This window comes from Macrobrachium nipponense, chromosome 44 (genome assembly GCF_015104395.2).
Source record: "Macrobrachium nipponense isolate FS-2020 chromosome 44, ASM1510439v2, whole genome shotgun sequence".
In the NCBI taxonomy this organism is placed as follows: Eukaryota; Metazoa; Arthropoda; class Malacostraca; order Decapoda; family Palaemonidae; genus Macrobrachium; species Macrobrachium nipponense.
Genome location: NC_087221.1, coordinates 17,830,160 through 17,847,412, shown reverse-complemented (window position 1 = coordinate 17,847,412; position 17,253 = coordinate 17,830,160). Strand labels below are relative to the sequence as shown.

At 36.1% G+C, this 17,253-nt stretch overlaps 1 pseudogene; it reads right to left on the bottom strand.

Moving 5' to 3' along the window:
- The window catches only part of LOC135204059 (mucin-2-like), a 203,661-nt pseudogene that overhangs the window by 125,825 nt on the left and 60,583 nt on the right, over positions 1 to 17,253 (bottom strand).

Below are 17,253 nucleotides of genomic sequence, written 5' to 3'. Positions count from 1 at the left end.
CATATATAAAGCACTACACGGGGGGGGGGGGGCTGCCCACTTTTTACATGGGCAAATAGGTTTTTCCCAGAACCCAGGAATAATCCCCTCTAAAATGCTTAAAACTGCCTTACAAATGCCAAATACCATGTACCCCTTAAACTAAAATGTTTATAACTGCTTATTTTAACAGTTCACTGCCTAATTGAATAGTTCAAACAACAATACTGTATACCTTAAATTATAACGCTAAAACAATTTATTTCAAACAAAATTACACCCTTACCCATCATCCCCAAAAAAACACACCTGAAATCATCCTCCTATAACTGTTACTTAGGTATACGTATACACTCCTAAAATGCTTATAATTGCCTATTTTAAAATTTTTTTCATTGACCAACTGAACAGCTTAAACAAAAACATACCTCAGACTATCACCCCAGAACACCACAATAGCATTTCAATGTCATCCTACAACATTACATGCCTGCCCACGAGTATTACTCATAAGTGTCCCCTATAATTCAGACACGAACATTTTCTTTTGCCTGACGTACTTTGTGCATTGTCTACTGTACTGCTCATAATATACATAACTTTTAATATTAGACTATGCTGTTAGATAATTTTGAAAGTATATTTACTATACAATATGCATTTTAGGACAGTACTAGTATAAAGAGCACATCAAAAATATGTACCGTATATACTCGAGTAACGTGCGATCTCGCATATCATGCGACCCCCAAATTTTCACCAATAAACAGTGGTTTTGTCATGTATCTCATGTATCATGCGAGTTCCTTTTCCGAGAGCGTCGCGTCAGTTCATAAGGTTGGTGGTTTGGCATGCTAATGGCCGAGTCATTCAGATGTGTGCTGCTGCTAGTCAAGTTACAGTAATTTTCTTACCAATCTCGAGAATTTAATAGAAAATCTCAAGATTAAAAAAGAATCCCAAGATAATAAAATAATTGTAAAAATAACACGCCTTTGAGTCGTAAATCATTCTCTCTCTCTCTCTCTCTCTCTCTCTCTCTCTCTCTCTCTCTACTCTCCTCACTCTCCTCTCTCGTCTCTCTCTCTCTCTCTCTCTCTCTCTCTCTCTCTCTCTCAGGAATAAATACTGTAATTTTAGTCTTTCACCAACGGGTATCAGTAAATGTGTAGACATTGTGTGCGTGTTTAAAAAAATGTGCAGTACACACATTCCGATGTTTCGGTTTATGGAATTGTTCAGATTTCGGAAATGTGAGGTCAGATGCATAATCAAACAAACATCACTACTGCAGCAAAAAACATTTTTTTCCCTTTATGTTTTTCATTATTGTTATTTATTAATTACAGTTTATTTAAATAAATATTAATATAATACTGTTAACTGAATGAATTGAGATAACTAAGATCACCTATAACAAATAGTGGGACGATTAATATCATATGTTCACTAATAGCTATTATTTTCAAAACAAACATTCCATAAAACGCAAAAAATATATGTACATGACAATTAAAATATAATAATGTTTTGCAGTTCAACTTGTGAATTTTAACAATAAGTATGACTATATAATATATTTCACCATATCGATCTTGCAGTTGAAGAGTCGTAAAATTTTGAGGATGGTCCGGGAAAAGGATTTGTACTTCGTGATTACGTATCGCTACAACACCATGTGGTATTTTCATACCACTACTATATTGATGACGCATCGCTACGACACACTGGTATTTTTCATACCACTATACATTAAAGTTAAAATGATCATATTATATTATTGTTTTCACGAAGAAACAATTATATGAAGAAAATTATTGATTAATTTTTGCCGTCAGCAGTCAGAAAATCACGAACATGGTAACGTTCAAAACTAGTGCCATCCACGGCATATGTCTATAAATAGAACAGAAGCAGAGGGCATTCATTGGATAACAGATCTCCATGGCTACCAACCAACCAATCAGGTGTTAGTTATACTACTCTGTGAATTTCTTAGAATGAACGTTTACACACGCGAAGCTAACGATGATGTGTGTGTTTTGCATACAATACGTAGTTTTAGTTTTTATTAGTGTAAGTATTTTACTGATTACATGAAGAATAGAATGATTCCTTCTCATTACTTTGAATGCAAAATGGTTTGAAGATTCTTTCGCAAAAAGAAAAGAAAAACAATTTCTTTAGAAGATGATACCTATTTACTAACACGGTTGACATACCTTCAAAACAAAATTCAGCTCTTTAATCTCTGGAAAAATGTTAATCTTTCTGTCTGCTGGTCACAACCTTTATATCCCCGGCGACTAACAACAACTGTTTGATCTCCGCATATCTGCCAAATTTATAACAACAACAGAGATAAAACCATTTCTCCCATTACAGATATCAAATATTATCTTTTCCGTTACGCAGAATTCTAGATAAATTACGTAAGTTCATGATTGATAAACGTTTTTTTTTATGTAATAACAAGGAAAAACGGAGCAGATTTTCTATACCATGGCATCTCATTTTGGTGCTGTTGCGAATATTTCAACCAGTTCCACGTGCCTTTAAATCCATACTGATTGTACAGTCTGGAGGCAGTTCTCCCTTCTACACATATCTTGATTTCTTAATATCGTAGGTATAGAATAAATTGGTGAGCAAGGAAATATGAAATAAAGCATAACAGAGTAAGTTTGACGAATGAGAAAAAAACAATCGTATACAAACAGATTCTCTCTCTCTCTCTCTCTCTCTCTCTCTCTCTCTCTCTCTGACAAAATAATAGATAAGAAACAATGACTGAATATTGCTTGAATGCGATATGGCAAAGTTTTGGCCTGACTGAAGTGTGGAGTGACTTTGACACCGACTACAAGTTATTCCTGGTCATCTCACAGCCATGGATAGACATCAACTTCACAGCCGAGAAAGGGCAATCGTATACAAAATAATTAGGTATGGAAAATGCGAAATGTGGGCCTATGTTGTCCCATAAAAAAAGCTCTCGCTTGGACAGCTGAGGATTTAGGGGAGAGAGAGAGAGAGAGAGAGAGAGAGAGAGAGAGAGAGAGAGAGAGAGAGAGAGAGAGAGAGAGAGAGAGAGCAGGGCCGAATAGGAAGGAGATTAAAAGTACCTGGGAATGAAAACCCCTTATAATCTTATAATTATAGCCTCGGGGTTTGTCTCAAGGACATTCAAAGGTCTGTCAAACACGGGCAGTTGTTGTTATTGTAAAATTAGCATAAGGGCAGATCTTTAAAAGCCATGCCAGAGAGCTCGCCACGGTGGGAAGACTATACCTTCCATATGAAGATGAAATGATCACAGATCTGGAAGATGACGAATATGACTGCCTTGATGGCGAAGAATTCAGAGCAGTATTTGATGATACGGACACGGAGAGCGACTTGAAGGATTCTTTTAGTTTTATTAATTTTATGCATTTTTTTTTACTTTAATAAATTTTCACTTGACTGCATATCCTAAAATAAAAATAATAGTTCAAGTAACAAATGTTTCTTTTACCGAGTAAAACAAAAAGTAAAAATTCCTTCGGTATTGTGCCTTAATCAACTGATTTGGAAATTATAGATGGTTAGACTAGAATAGTTAAACATGCTGTTTAAACCAAAATAATGCAAATGGCGCACGATCGCTCTTTTGTATTTTAAAATACAATAGTAATATGAGAATGCATACAATATCACTGGATATAGTGAAGTACAAGTAAAGCATGACTTTTTAAAAGATCTACTGTTTTCCTCCGGTAGTAACTATCGCAATCTGCCGATTTGGGAAAGCATAGAAGGTACGCTAATTTTATACCGCGTGTATGATGCGACCCCTTTAAAATTAGCTTCAAAATTAGGTTTCAAAAGTCGCATGATATGCGAGTATATACGGTAGGTAGTTTAGAACAACAGGACACGTTCCTCCAAACCGAGCGCCATACAGGAGGTGCAGACCAACCATAATTTAGCAGCAGGCAAACAAAATCAACAAGAATCATCATCCCAGAACTACTTCCATGGCTTGCAGCAAGGAGCAACCTCCACATACGACTAGAAGGTTTCGCCTAAGAAGAAATTCCCCCAGGCAGTCACTGATAAATCGACCCAGGAGACCACACCTACCCCTATTATAAAAGCTGGCCCGTCAATGATATTATTATTATTATTACAGGCAGTCCCCAGCTTATGACGAGCGTTCCGTTCTTGAGACACATCGTAAGCCGAAAATCGTCATAAGCTGGAAAATCATAAAAAATCTTAAGAAAACCCTACTTTTAATGCTGTAGGTGTATTATAAAACTACGTAAACTGCATTTTTATTACATTTTTCATGGAAAAAAACTACAAATATTGATTATTTTGCATTTTTGGAGTCATATTTCTTCCGTCAGATTGGCATCATAAGCGGTGTAACCCCGGAACATGCGTCATAACCTGGAAATAATTTCTGATGAATATAATTGAGAAGTGTTGTAACTGCCTGTATTATTATTATAATTCAGAAGATGAACCCTATTCACATGTAAAAACTGCCCAAGGGCCTTTGACTTGAAATTCAAGCTTCCAAAGAATACAGTGTTTATTTGAATCAAGTAACAGATGGTAATGGGCAATACAGAAAGAGGTGATCAGTTATTCGGAAAAAAACCCGATAAACTGTAAATTAACAAATCAATAATTAATAAATAAATATAAATGTAAGCAAAATATTAATATACAATTTTAATTGTTTTATGGTAATAATACATTGCATCTTCGCTTCAAATACTGAAGTTCTATTTGCATGACATCCTATGACAATGACAGGCTATTCCACAATCCAATGGTGTCCAGAATAAAGGACCTCTAAAACTATAAAGTTCAACCACGAGGCACAGTTACTTCACATTGGTGCTCAGCGAATCAGGTTACTCTCAACAGATAAAGATGATCTGGGATAAATTGTGAATATGAAAGATCTGTTAAGTTACAACTTATGAAAAAATTACAAACAAGACCACCAAATGTCAATGGCCCAATTCATATCTTGACAGAAGCAGACATCCAGAAAAGAGAACCATAATCTAGTAAAAGAAGGACAAATAACCTAAAAAGGATGCATTGATTTCATCACTGTTCTAAATATATGATGCCTTATGAACAATACTCAACTTTGGTGCACTTTTTGCTGAAACTTTCATTAGATATTTCTCAAAAGTAGAATCAGAGTCAAAACTTACACCTAGAATAGTTAAAGCTTCAAGGATCACTCAGCAAAGCCACATTCACCAGAATGGGAGGATGGGGTGGAAATCTGTGCAAGCTCTGCTAATCAATATTATTTTCATTTACTGGAGTTCAGCCTCATACCCCACCGAATACACCATTCACTGATCAAGTCCATGTCATCATTGAGGCAAAGAGCAGCTTCATTTCTCATAAAAGGAGGCTTTACTTCACTCACAAGTGTTGCATCATTGGCATACTGAACAATCTTGTTCTCCAGGCCAACCACCATATCACTTGTTTACACTAAAAATAAGTGGCCAAAGAACACTACCCTGTGGAGCTCAAGTACAATACATCTTGAACCAAAAAAGATTCCATCAACAGCAACTCAATGCTGCTTACCTGTAAGGAAATCTTGAAGTAATCCTAAAAAATATCCAGCCACTCCAAGAAAGTTTATACATAAGTGCTTTGTGATTTAATTAACCAAAAGCAGCACTAAAATCTATTTGAATTACTCAGCATAGTAGTACAATGTTCTTCCCGTATTCACGGGGGATGTGTACCAGACACCCCTGTGAATAGTTAAAACCCGAGAATAGTTAGAACCGCCACTAAAAATACTTATAACTGCCTATCTTGAAAGTTCAGATACCAAATGTATACCTTAAATAACATCCTACTTCAAATATACCTAAAATTACTAACCTATTACTGTATTAATCTTTAAGGTTATATTATCAATATAATTTCAAAGTCATCTTAAACATTTTACCATTAAAAATATATACCTACAGCTAATAGCACAGAGAGAGAGAATGAGAGAGAGAGAGAGAGGAGAGAGAGAGAGAGAGAGAGAGAGAGAGAAGAGAGAGAGCGAAGAAAAATAACTCATAGACTCCGACTCCTTCCCCTCTGTCAATATGTATATCAAACTGTCATTTACTCCCCTGCCCTCCTTCCTCCAAGTGGATAAAAAGACTGGGAATCACAATTTTTTTTTAATCTTATCAATATTTGAAAATTAGTCATAAGGTAAATCATTTATATATGTTACAAAACAAATAAACATATGAAAGAGAGAGAGAGAGAGAGAGATAGAGAGAGAGAGAGAGAGAGAGAGAGAGAGAGAGAGAGAGAGAGAGAGAGAGAGAATGTTACTGTTTACTCTCATTAAACTTAATATTATTTGAAAACTAGTACTGTATATTATTATTTCACCATAAAATGTAGTAATGCCCTTAAAAGATATACTGTAAACATAAACTTCCATGCCAGACAGAGGGCAAGAGTTACCACTATGACATGCGTCTCATGTGGCAAAAGAGAGAGAGAGAGAGTGAGTTATCCGTATCTAATAAAGTGAAAAGAGATAGATTATTGTATTTCTGTATAAACTATCACTATGAAATTATGAAATTAGTTATATATTATTATTATTATTTTTGAAATATTAATAAACATACACAGTACCATAGAATTCTCTCATCTCAGTAAATGAGAGAGAGAGAGAGAGAGAGAGAGAGAGAGAGAGAGAGAGAGAGAGAGAGAGAGAGAGAGAGAGAGAAATGTTACTGTTTACTCTCATTAAACTTAATATTATTTGAAAACTAGTACTGTATATTATTATTTCACCATAAAATGTAGTAATGTCCTTAAAAGATATACTGTAAACATAAACCCCCATGCCAACCAGAGGGCGACAGAGGGCGAGAGTTACCACTATGACATGCGTCTCATGTGGCAAGAGAAGAGAGAGAGAGAGAGAGAGAGAGAGAGAGAGAGAGAGAGAGAGAGAGAGAGAGAGAGAGAGTTATCCGTATCTAATAAAGTGAAAAGGATAGATTATTGTATTTCTGTATAAACTATCACATATGAATTATGAAATTAGTTATATTATTATTATTATTTTTTGAAAATATTAATAAACATATACACATGTACCATAGAAATTCTCTCATCTCAGTAAATGAGAGAGAGAGAGAGAGAGAGAGAGAGAGAGAGAGAGAGAGAGAGAGAGAGATGAGAGGAGAGAGAGAGAGAGAGAGAGTTATCCGTATTGCAAAGAGTGAAATGGAAAGGTTATCGTAGTATTTCTTTAAAATACTATCACATGAGTTTTGTAATTACAGTTATATCATTATTATTATTTGAAAATATTAATAAACATGTAACATAAAAATCTCTCATCTCAGTAGAGAGAGAGAGAGAGAGAGAGAGAGACTCCCTCCCCTCCTGTCACATTACTGGATATATTTGACAGTTGTTGGTCCTAAGTTTGGTACCAGGAGTTCGAAAGAAAGATGCGTAAAGACTGGGAGTTACTTCATTCTTACATAATTTTTTTAATTTATAAACTAAAATCTTACTAATTCCCCTTCCCTTTAGTATTTATTTTCTTTATGAATTTATATTATTGCTATTTACATTAACCCTTAAACGCCTAGCCGCTATTTACCAAAATGTCTCTCGTATGCCGGCGGTGTTCAGGAGTTAGCGCCAAAGCGGAAAAGAAGTTTTTTTTTTTTCTCAGCACGCTTAGTTTTTAATATTAAGATTTCATTTTTGGCTCCTTTTTTTGTCATTGCCTGAAGTTTAGTATGCATCCATCAGAAATGAAAAAAATATCATTATCATATACAAATATTGGAATAGTATATGACATCACAAAAAAAAAAATTTTCATAAATAATTGTATAGAAATTGCACTGTGAGCAAAATGGTTAAAGCTAATGAGTTAATTTTTTTTAATTGTACACTAAATTGCAATGATTTTGGTATATAAAAAATTGTAAAACGATCAAAGCAACAAAAAGAAAATATTATTACAAAATGATGCGGACTTAAAAAAAAAAATTTCAAAAATTCACCATAAATCAAAATATTGTGCTAGAGACTTCCCATTTGTTGCAAAATGAAGGTAATTGATTGAATATTACTAGACTGCAAGTGTTTTTAGCTTACAATTGCAGTTTTAGACCATTTCAGTCGAGTTAAAGTTGATTGAAGGTCGAATTTTTTCTAATTATCGTGATATGAAAATATTCCAAAAGTGATAAAAGCTACACTCATGAGTTATAACACTTTATGTAACGCCTAATAAAAAACGGTGCGAAAATTACGACAAGGTGACTAAAGAAATTCTGAGATTTTCAGCCATGTTACTGCGTGCGGAGGTAAGAAAAAGTTTTTTCAAAAATTCACATAAAATCGAAATATTGTGCTAGAGACTTCCCGTTTGTTGCAGAATGAAGGCAAATGATTGAATGTTACTAGAATGTAAGAGTTTTAGCTTACAATTGCAGTTTTCGACCATTCAGTCGTGTCAAAGTTGACCGTAGGTTTAAATTTTTGCACTTATCGTGACATATGAAAATATTTCAAAACTGATAAAAGCTACAACCATGAGTTATTTTTGTTGTATTCTACATAAAATGGCACACATTTTCATGTATAACACTTTATGCAATGCCTAATAGAAAACTGTGCATAAATTATGACAAGGTGACTACAGAAATTCTGAGATTTTCAGCCGTTACCGCAAGTGGAGGTAAGGAAAATGTTTTTTTTCAAATTTCAACCATAATCGAAATATTGTGCTAGAGACTTCCCGTTTATTGTAAAATAAAGGTGAGTGATTAAATGTTACTAGAATGTAAGAGTTTTAGCTTACAATTGCGTTTTTTTACCATTTCGGTCGAGTCAAAGTTGACCGAAGGTTGAAATTTTGGCACATCGTGATTTATGTAAAAATATTTCAAAACTGATAAAAGCTACAACCATGAGTTATTTTAAGTTGTATTCTACATGAAATTGCGCACATTTTCATATATAAAACTTTATGTAACGGCTAATATAAAACTGCAAACATTACGACAAAGTGACTGAAAGAATTTCCGAGATTTTCGGCCGAGTTACCGCCTGCAGACGTTAAAAGTTTTTTTTCAAAAATTTACCATAAATCTAAATATTGTGCTAGAGACTTCCCGTTTGTTGCAAAATGAAGGTAAATGATTGAATATTACTAGAATGTAAGAGTTTTAGCTTACAATTGCATTTTTCGACCATTTTGGTCAAGTCAAAATTGACCGAAGGTTGAAATTTTGGCACTTATTGTGATTTATATCAAAATATTTCAAAACTTATAAAAGCTACAACCATGGGTTGTTTTTTGTTGTATTCTACATGAAATTGCGCACATTTTCATATATAAAACTGTAGGTAACACCTAACATAAAACGGTGCAAAAACTACGACAAAGTGACAAAAGAATTTCTGAGATGCGCCGCTGATGCTTTCTAGTGCAAGAAGAAAGCAATTCGCGCATGTGCGCCTGGGTAACGCTTGCAAACAAAACACAGCTTGATCCATGAACTCCCAGGATCCCTCAAGGCGCGTGATTTAAAATTTTTTGCAAACTAGGCCTATAACTATTTTTCTGCGAATATTCAAAAAAACTTTTTGTAGTCGGCGTACCATACGTCCGATTAACACCCGACAGACAATTTTTCGTCAATGTTTAATACGTCCAATAGGCATTAAGTGGGTTTAATATAGATATTTGAAAAATTGTAAATTCATATGTATTTATCATAAAAAAAAACAGAAAAACAGCATCTGTAACAGTCTGTAACGAGAGAGAGAGAGAGAGAGAGAGAGAGAGAGAGAGAGAGAGAGAGAGAGAGAGAGAGAGAGAGAGAGAGAGAGACCCGTATTTTTGAGAGAGAGAGAGAGTTATCTGTTTTAAAGAGTGTAATGGAGATTATTGTAGTATTTCTGTAAAATATTATCACATAACTTTTGTAATTACAATTATTATTATCATTATTATTATTATTTGAAAATATTAATAAACATATTATACATACATGTACTATAAAAAATCTCTCATCTCAGTAGAGAGAGAGAGAGAGAGAGAGAGAGAGAGAGAGAGAGAGAGAGAGAGAGAGAGAGAGAGAGAGAGAGAGAGAGAGAGAGAGAGAGACTCCCTCCCCTCCAGTCACATTACAATATATTTGACAGCTGTTGGACCTCAGTTTGGTACCTGGAGTTCGAAAGAAAGATGCATGAAGACTGGGATTTCCTTCATTCTTACATAATTTTTTTAATTTATATAGTATTTTCTTTAATGAATTGATTGCTCTTTACATTTATATTACTTGAAAATTAGTAAATCATTTGTTTATCATACAGAAAACATACATCTCTGTAAGAAAGTGGAGAATTACTATTGTTATTATGAGATATCATTTAATCTTATTAAACTTACTAATACAGTACAGGCGGCCCGTGGTTAACGGCGCAATCGCTCAACGGCGCAATCGGTTTTTTTTTTACGGCTGTCGTCAAAAAATATTCATTAAAAAAAATAGGCATTTTGAGGTATTTTTTGTGGCACAATTTGGCGGTCAACAGCGCCGCTAGCGCCATTTATGTCTAACGAGTACATGCATTTGTAGAAATACCGTTCAGCCCATAAAGGTTATGCAAATGATATTAAAAAAGGTGAGTTATTACATAGGTATTAGGGTAAAATATATGCCTCTGACGCTGTTCTATGCCGAAAATATTGAGTTAAATGAGTGCAAATTTAGCTATGGATGTGTCGATTTATTAATGTTCATGCTTTTATGTTTAAAATGTGTATGAAAATGTATTACGTATAGGTATTTTTATTCTGCACATAAGTATGATACAAAGGCAGCTTTGAAACTGCCCTTCACGTTTCATCGGAGGATGTTTTTTCATGTTCTTTCTTGTGAGCCGCCGCCTGCAGCTCTTCCCAAAATATAGTTAAAAAAAAAAAAGTGCAAATTTAGCGATCGATACGTCGATTTTATAAATGTTCATGCTTTAATGTTTAAAATGTGTATGCAAATGTATTATTTATAGAGTATTTTTAATTCTGTGCAGAAATATGATACTAGGCAGCTTTTAAACTGAACTGCCCTTCACGTTATCAAATACGATGTTTTTTTCATGTTCATGTCTTGTAGCTGCCTGCCGTTCTTCCAAAAAATATAGAGTTGAAAAGAGTGCAAATTTAGCGATCGATGTGTCGATTTTATAAATGTTCATGCTCTTATGTTTACAATGCGTATGAAAATATATTACTTATAGGGTATTTTTATTTTTGTACATAAATATGATACAAATTAAGGCAACTTTCGTAACTACCCTCCACGTTGTCAGAGGATATCTTTTCATGTTCGTTCTTGTCCGCTACTGTTCCAAAAAATGCATGGTTATTTTATTATTTATGCATCTTTTCCATAAATCGTTTAAAAAGTTATACATTACTTCACTGTGTCCAATATACTGTATGTATTCTCATATTATTGTATTATAAAATACAACGGTAAATCTAAGCTAGTAATTCGCGGAGCGGCCAATGTTGTGGTTTCAAATCAGCTGATGGCGAACACGAGTTTGTTTCGCCATATTTAACGCAATTCTGAGTGAATTTTCTTGCTTCTAGTTGGCATAAACGAATATCTAGATACTTGACTTATACGAGACAAGGTTATTTTTTTTTTTCCTTATACGATGTGTTTTTTAGTTGGAAATATGAATTGAATATGTCTCGTTGTGATTGTCAACTTTTATTTTTAGTTAACAGATCACATTGGCGATCAGTTTATTGCGTAAAAAAATTATGTGATTCCGTTCGCAATTTTCCTTTATATCATCATATACAAACTTTACGTTATCTATCTTATATCGGGATGAAAACAACAGTAAAATGTGTTCTTTCAAGCCCAGTAGTTTTGATTAAAATTATTTTATCCCAATTTTATCTACGGTTGTGTTTGATGGCATACGTTTACTGGAGCTTTATCCTTGTTGCCGATGCACAATAATAGCCATTAACAGCTTGATCTTTGATCTATAGCAAGTCAAGTTATTACATTAAGATATCTCAGTTCTATTCTACATAACGTCATTTATAACAACTACAGTAATAGTGTACTATAGTACGATGATTGAAATACAAGCCAAACGGATGTTATCAAATTCGGTTGTACTTAGAAAAAAAAAAAAAAAAAGTTTCACGTTCGGTTGTTCATGGCTGTACACGTTTATGCAACGAGTATAACATTAAAAGCATACTTTCATCATTCTCTTCTGCTGTTTTTGAACTTATGAACCTAGAAGATGGGATAAAGTTAGGCTATTGAAATTTGGTCTCTCATAATTATCGTAAGACGAATTATCGTGACTTGAAGACTACAGCTACCTGTACACTGTATAAAACCTTACTATATCTTTACATACTCTAGACACCCAAAGGATTAAAGCTAGGCTTTTTTCACTTTCCAGTATTTATAATACTATTATGTACTGTACAGTAAATTCTATAGATCTATACTGCATAAATATAATTTTACTTATTGCGCCATCGCGGGATTAAGGCGCCGTTTGACTGGTCTAGGGCGCTGTTAACTGGTCTAGAATTTCGAAAGAAGGTGTGCGGCGGCTGTAAGCTTTAAAATCTCTAAGCATCGAAAATCACTTAGCGTCGGCGGCCAGGAACGAATCCCCTGCTGCTAACCGAGGGCCGCCTGTATTGATCAATATTAATATCTTAAAATTAGTCAATCATTTTTGTATCATAAAAATGTATTTAGTCATGAAAATAATCAAAATACACTAATTTGGGATTATTCATCATCAGAAAAAACCCGTGAATAGGCGAATTTCCCGCAAATAATGGGCAGATAAGGTACAGAAAGAAATTTGCGAATCCGGAGAACGTGAATACGGGGAGCGCAATGTATTGACTTTCAGCTAACAATCCTAGATTCCACATACTTACATAGTGGTTTAAAAGTGGTATCTCTATAATTAAATTAATTTTGTACATACTTACCAAGTAAATACATAGCTAAAAGTTTCAGTCTCTGCAGCTAAAAAATTTGGAAATTTGTGGTAGCGATTCTTTAGTTTTTAGAGTAGGTAAATAGCCCCAGAGAGGAATAGCTGAGCAAAGAACACCGTTTTGTTTATGCAGTTTATGCATATGTATATGTAACTTACCAAGTAATTACATAGCTAATTCTCACATTGACAGGAGGTGGGATACATGGACTATTCTAATCCCAAACAGTGTCAATAAGAACAATGAACTGAGAAAGAAAATTCTCCTAACACTCACAAGAGTACTTGTTGTTTCCTTACCTGTTAAGAGAGCAGCATCATGATGATACTGCCTCTGGTATCGTGCTCATCTTAACCAGTAAAGGCTAGTAAGGACTACAAAATTAAGTCACCCATGCCCAGGCCACAATACCAACAAAATAACCAGACAAAACAAAACAGTCACCTACACCATAAAAACTGGTGGGTACTCAGGTACACTGTACCCCCAGACTTCCCAAGAATTCAACATTAGATTCAAGGTGAATTGTGATGAAGGAAGACACTTTCTACACTCACTCTCCCAACACCATGCCAGCCAACGATAAAGGACCCAAAGTACTGCAATCTTTATATGTCATTTCCAGTCCTGAAGATAGTAAATAGCAATACTGACTTGCATTTTCAGAAAATCGCCTCCAAAATGGATGCAAGAGAAAGATTGTATTTGAAAGCTAATGAAGTAGCTAATGTAGCTACTGAGTTTGACTTCATAAGCCCTTACTTTTCAATAATCGACAATCTTCTTCACACACTTGAGTGTGTGCTTTCTGGATAACTTCCCCTCACAAAGAAGGCAATGCATTTTTTGTAAGGGGACGTGATAGTTCCTTAAGCTAAGTCTACAAGTTACTAGACGGACCTCTAATTCCTTCCGTTCTGTTAAGATGAAACTTTAATGCTCTTTACAGGACAGACGCTTTCTTCGTCTTCCGATCGGGCCCATGGTTTAGCAGCATTGTCATTTCTAAAGAGTAACCCTAAGGTGAGTGAGCACATTGCGTCACCTGCATCAAATCTGACTCTCCTGTCGATGGCTTGTATTTCGATATTCTTTTGGCTGTTGCTACAGCCACCACGAAGAGTGCTTTCTTTGTTAAATTCCTATGAGAAGCTGAATCTAAGGGTTCGAACTGAGATAGTGAGCCCTTTCAGTATTAAGTCTAGTTTCGTGTTCATTTTCTTTGTATCAAACGATCTAATTAAATCCAAGATGTCCTGATTTGCGGATATATTTAGGTCTCTAAGCTAAACACCAGACACCAAGCATTGCTCTGTATCCTTGATGGTAAAGGATGAAAAGCCTTCAGTTCCCTCCGAAATATAATTGTTAATCTGCAATATCTGTCACAGATGTTTTGGTAGAAGTGACTTTTGCACCAACTTCGGAATATTGCCCACTTGCTTTGGTATACGTTAACTGAGGATTTACATCTCCATTTCAAAATACTTTCTTAAGCCGTTCTCAAAAAACCTTTTGCTCTGAGGAGTGCTTTGGTACGTATATGTTAATTGATGATTTACATCTGCATTTCCAAATACTTTCTGAACCCGTTCTCAAAAACCCTTTTGCTCTGAAGAGTCTTTCAATAATTTGTACTCTATCACATCCAGAGAAAACTTTTGATTAAAGTAGTTGAAATGGGACTGTTTGAGAAGCTTTTTCTTCTGAGGTAGCAGCCTTGGAAAATCTACCAGCAGACTGATGGTGCTATCAGGATCATAGATACGTTTTGGTTGCGATGGGACCTGTTTAACACTTCCCTGACCATTGCGAACGGGGAAAATGCGTAAAGGTATTTGTTGGACCAGACAAGTAGCATTGTATCTGTTGCCCATGCTAGAGGCATTGTGTGAATGACTTTGTTCCGACAACTCAGCTAGTCTGCCAATTCTTCCTTGTACAAACCTGGTGACTAATGATGTCTAATTCTGTTTGCCTATACAAAGAGGTGCCTCAAAGAGGTAGAAAGAACAGGTTCTCATGTTTATTTATGTATGCTAGGTGAGTTATGTTGTTCGTGTGGACTGCTACCGTCCTCCCGGACACCAATTAGGAAAAAGCTATCAGACCCAAATGTACTGCCTTTAACTCATTGACATTTGTGTGCCAATAAAACTGATCCCTTGAGCATATCCCGGAGATTTCTTACCCTTCTTAGAGAGCTCCCCAGCATCAGAGTAGAAGCTTAGGTCTGAATTCTGAGGGAATAAGGACTTCCCTTCCAGCAACCAGTATCTTGATTTCCACCAATGCAAGTGTTCTTAATCCCCAGGTTGAGGGTGGGAAAAATGAAAGAATAGGATGTCTTTTCTTGTCCCACTTGTTTCTTGGGTAGAACTGAAGAACTCTTTGATGTAGTCTCCCTATGGAGACGAACTGTTCTATTGAGGCCAATGTCCCCAGAAGGCTCCTCCAGCTGTTGGCCACGCAATACTGAAGGTTCAAGAACTCGTCTACCATCTGTAGACATGTCTCCACTCTTTTGGGAAGGGAAAAGCCCAAAAATTACGACAGTTGAGTCATTCCTAAATAAACTATATACCCGATCAGGAGTCATCTGTGACTTTGGTAATTTACTAATACAGGCAGTCCCTGGTTATCGGCAGGGGTTCTGTTCTCGGCGGGGGTGCTGATAAGTGAAAAACCGCCATTAGCCGGACAAACTCGGCTATTTTAAGATGCTTATGGCACCAATGGAATTGTATTAACTGTCTTAAGAACACTTTCACTACCCATCGCTTTGTTCCTCTCTGGCTCCACTTTTTCCAACACTGAGGGAGCCTGTCACCTACTTTGGTATGGATGATATTGTGTTAACTTTTTTGAGGGGGGAAGGGGGGGGGAAGTTGTCATGGATTTCTTGTTGGTTTGTGATGAAAAACGTACATTACCTCGGTTCCTGGAAGGGGGTCTTTGTCCTCTTCCTCGAAAGGGTTAAGGTGCAAAGGAGACAACAATTTGGAAGATGACGCAGGAGTGTCCCTAGGTCGTCTAGAAGACTTCGCTAGCAAATCATGGGTAGACTTTTTCTGTAGTTCACAGGAAATGCCATCTACTCCTGCCTGTGGAAACAGACCCTCTCGCGAGAGGGGGTGAGAAAAAAAAAAAAAGAGAGCAAATCTCTGCTCCACTGTCACCCTTTCGTGGTGTACGAGCACCAAAACTCCCTCTTCTTCAAGACTCCTATGGCATAGAGAGGCTAGCTCTCTAGAGCCTTCCATAACGCCTTTATCAGCACATGAAAGTACATTAGGAGCACCCGACAAAAAAGTCAGCCAGTAATTCAGGATATTCTTGGATCTTGTTTGCAAGAGAGCCGTATGTCCAGTCAAGAAAGCTTATAATTTCAGACTTTAAAGAGATTCTTGAACATAAGGATCATGTTCAGCCGACGTGAACATGGTCTTGGCCACAAAAAAGGCCGACCTACTGGCCAAGTCTGTGAGGCAGGAAAAGTCTCCCCCCCAAAAGAAGGAACCTCTCCTGTCACGTATTAAGAATATCTTCTCTCTTTATAAGCAGAGTATGGTGGATAAACTGAAGTTATATTTTCCTAAATCTGTTTTCTCCAAGAGCCAGCTCTCTACTTCTCTGAGAGCTTTCCTAGCTGAAATGGAAAACCCATCTTAGGTAAATTGGCAGTCTCTGCAGCCGGACTGCTCAGCTGGAACGTTGGTGCTGGAGACAATGGAGCTGCAGGACATAAATAGGATGGATAGCTCTGGAACAAAAAAAACACACAATAAAGATGTGTAAGGTGTAGGAGGGGAGTGTTCTTCCATTGTCCACTTCTTCTTCTTCGGTCGAAGACACAGGAGGACGTTGCTAAGTCCTTAGCAGCTGTCAACGGTTTCTTAAATTTCATCTAAAAATATTGTCCAGTTGTTTAATCGGGGCGAAAGAGGATCTGACAAACACTGAAGGTTACTATAATGGTGTTGGCACCATGCTGGTATCATTGACTGTCTCTTACTGTGAGGAACCCCATGCAAAGGCACAAATGGGCGGTTAAACACCTCCAAACATGAGCAGATGAGGGCTCCCAAGTCTTACCCTCCCATGATCTGATGACGCGTAGCGCGTCAGTAAATTTTTTTCCATAAGTGCACAGATGACGGGCTTGGCACGTCATATGTAAGTTA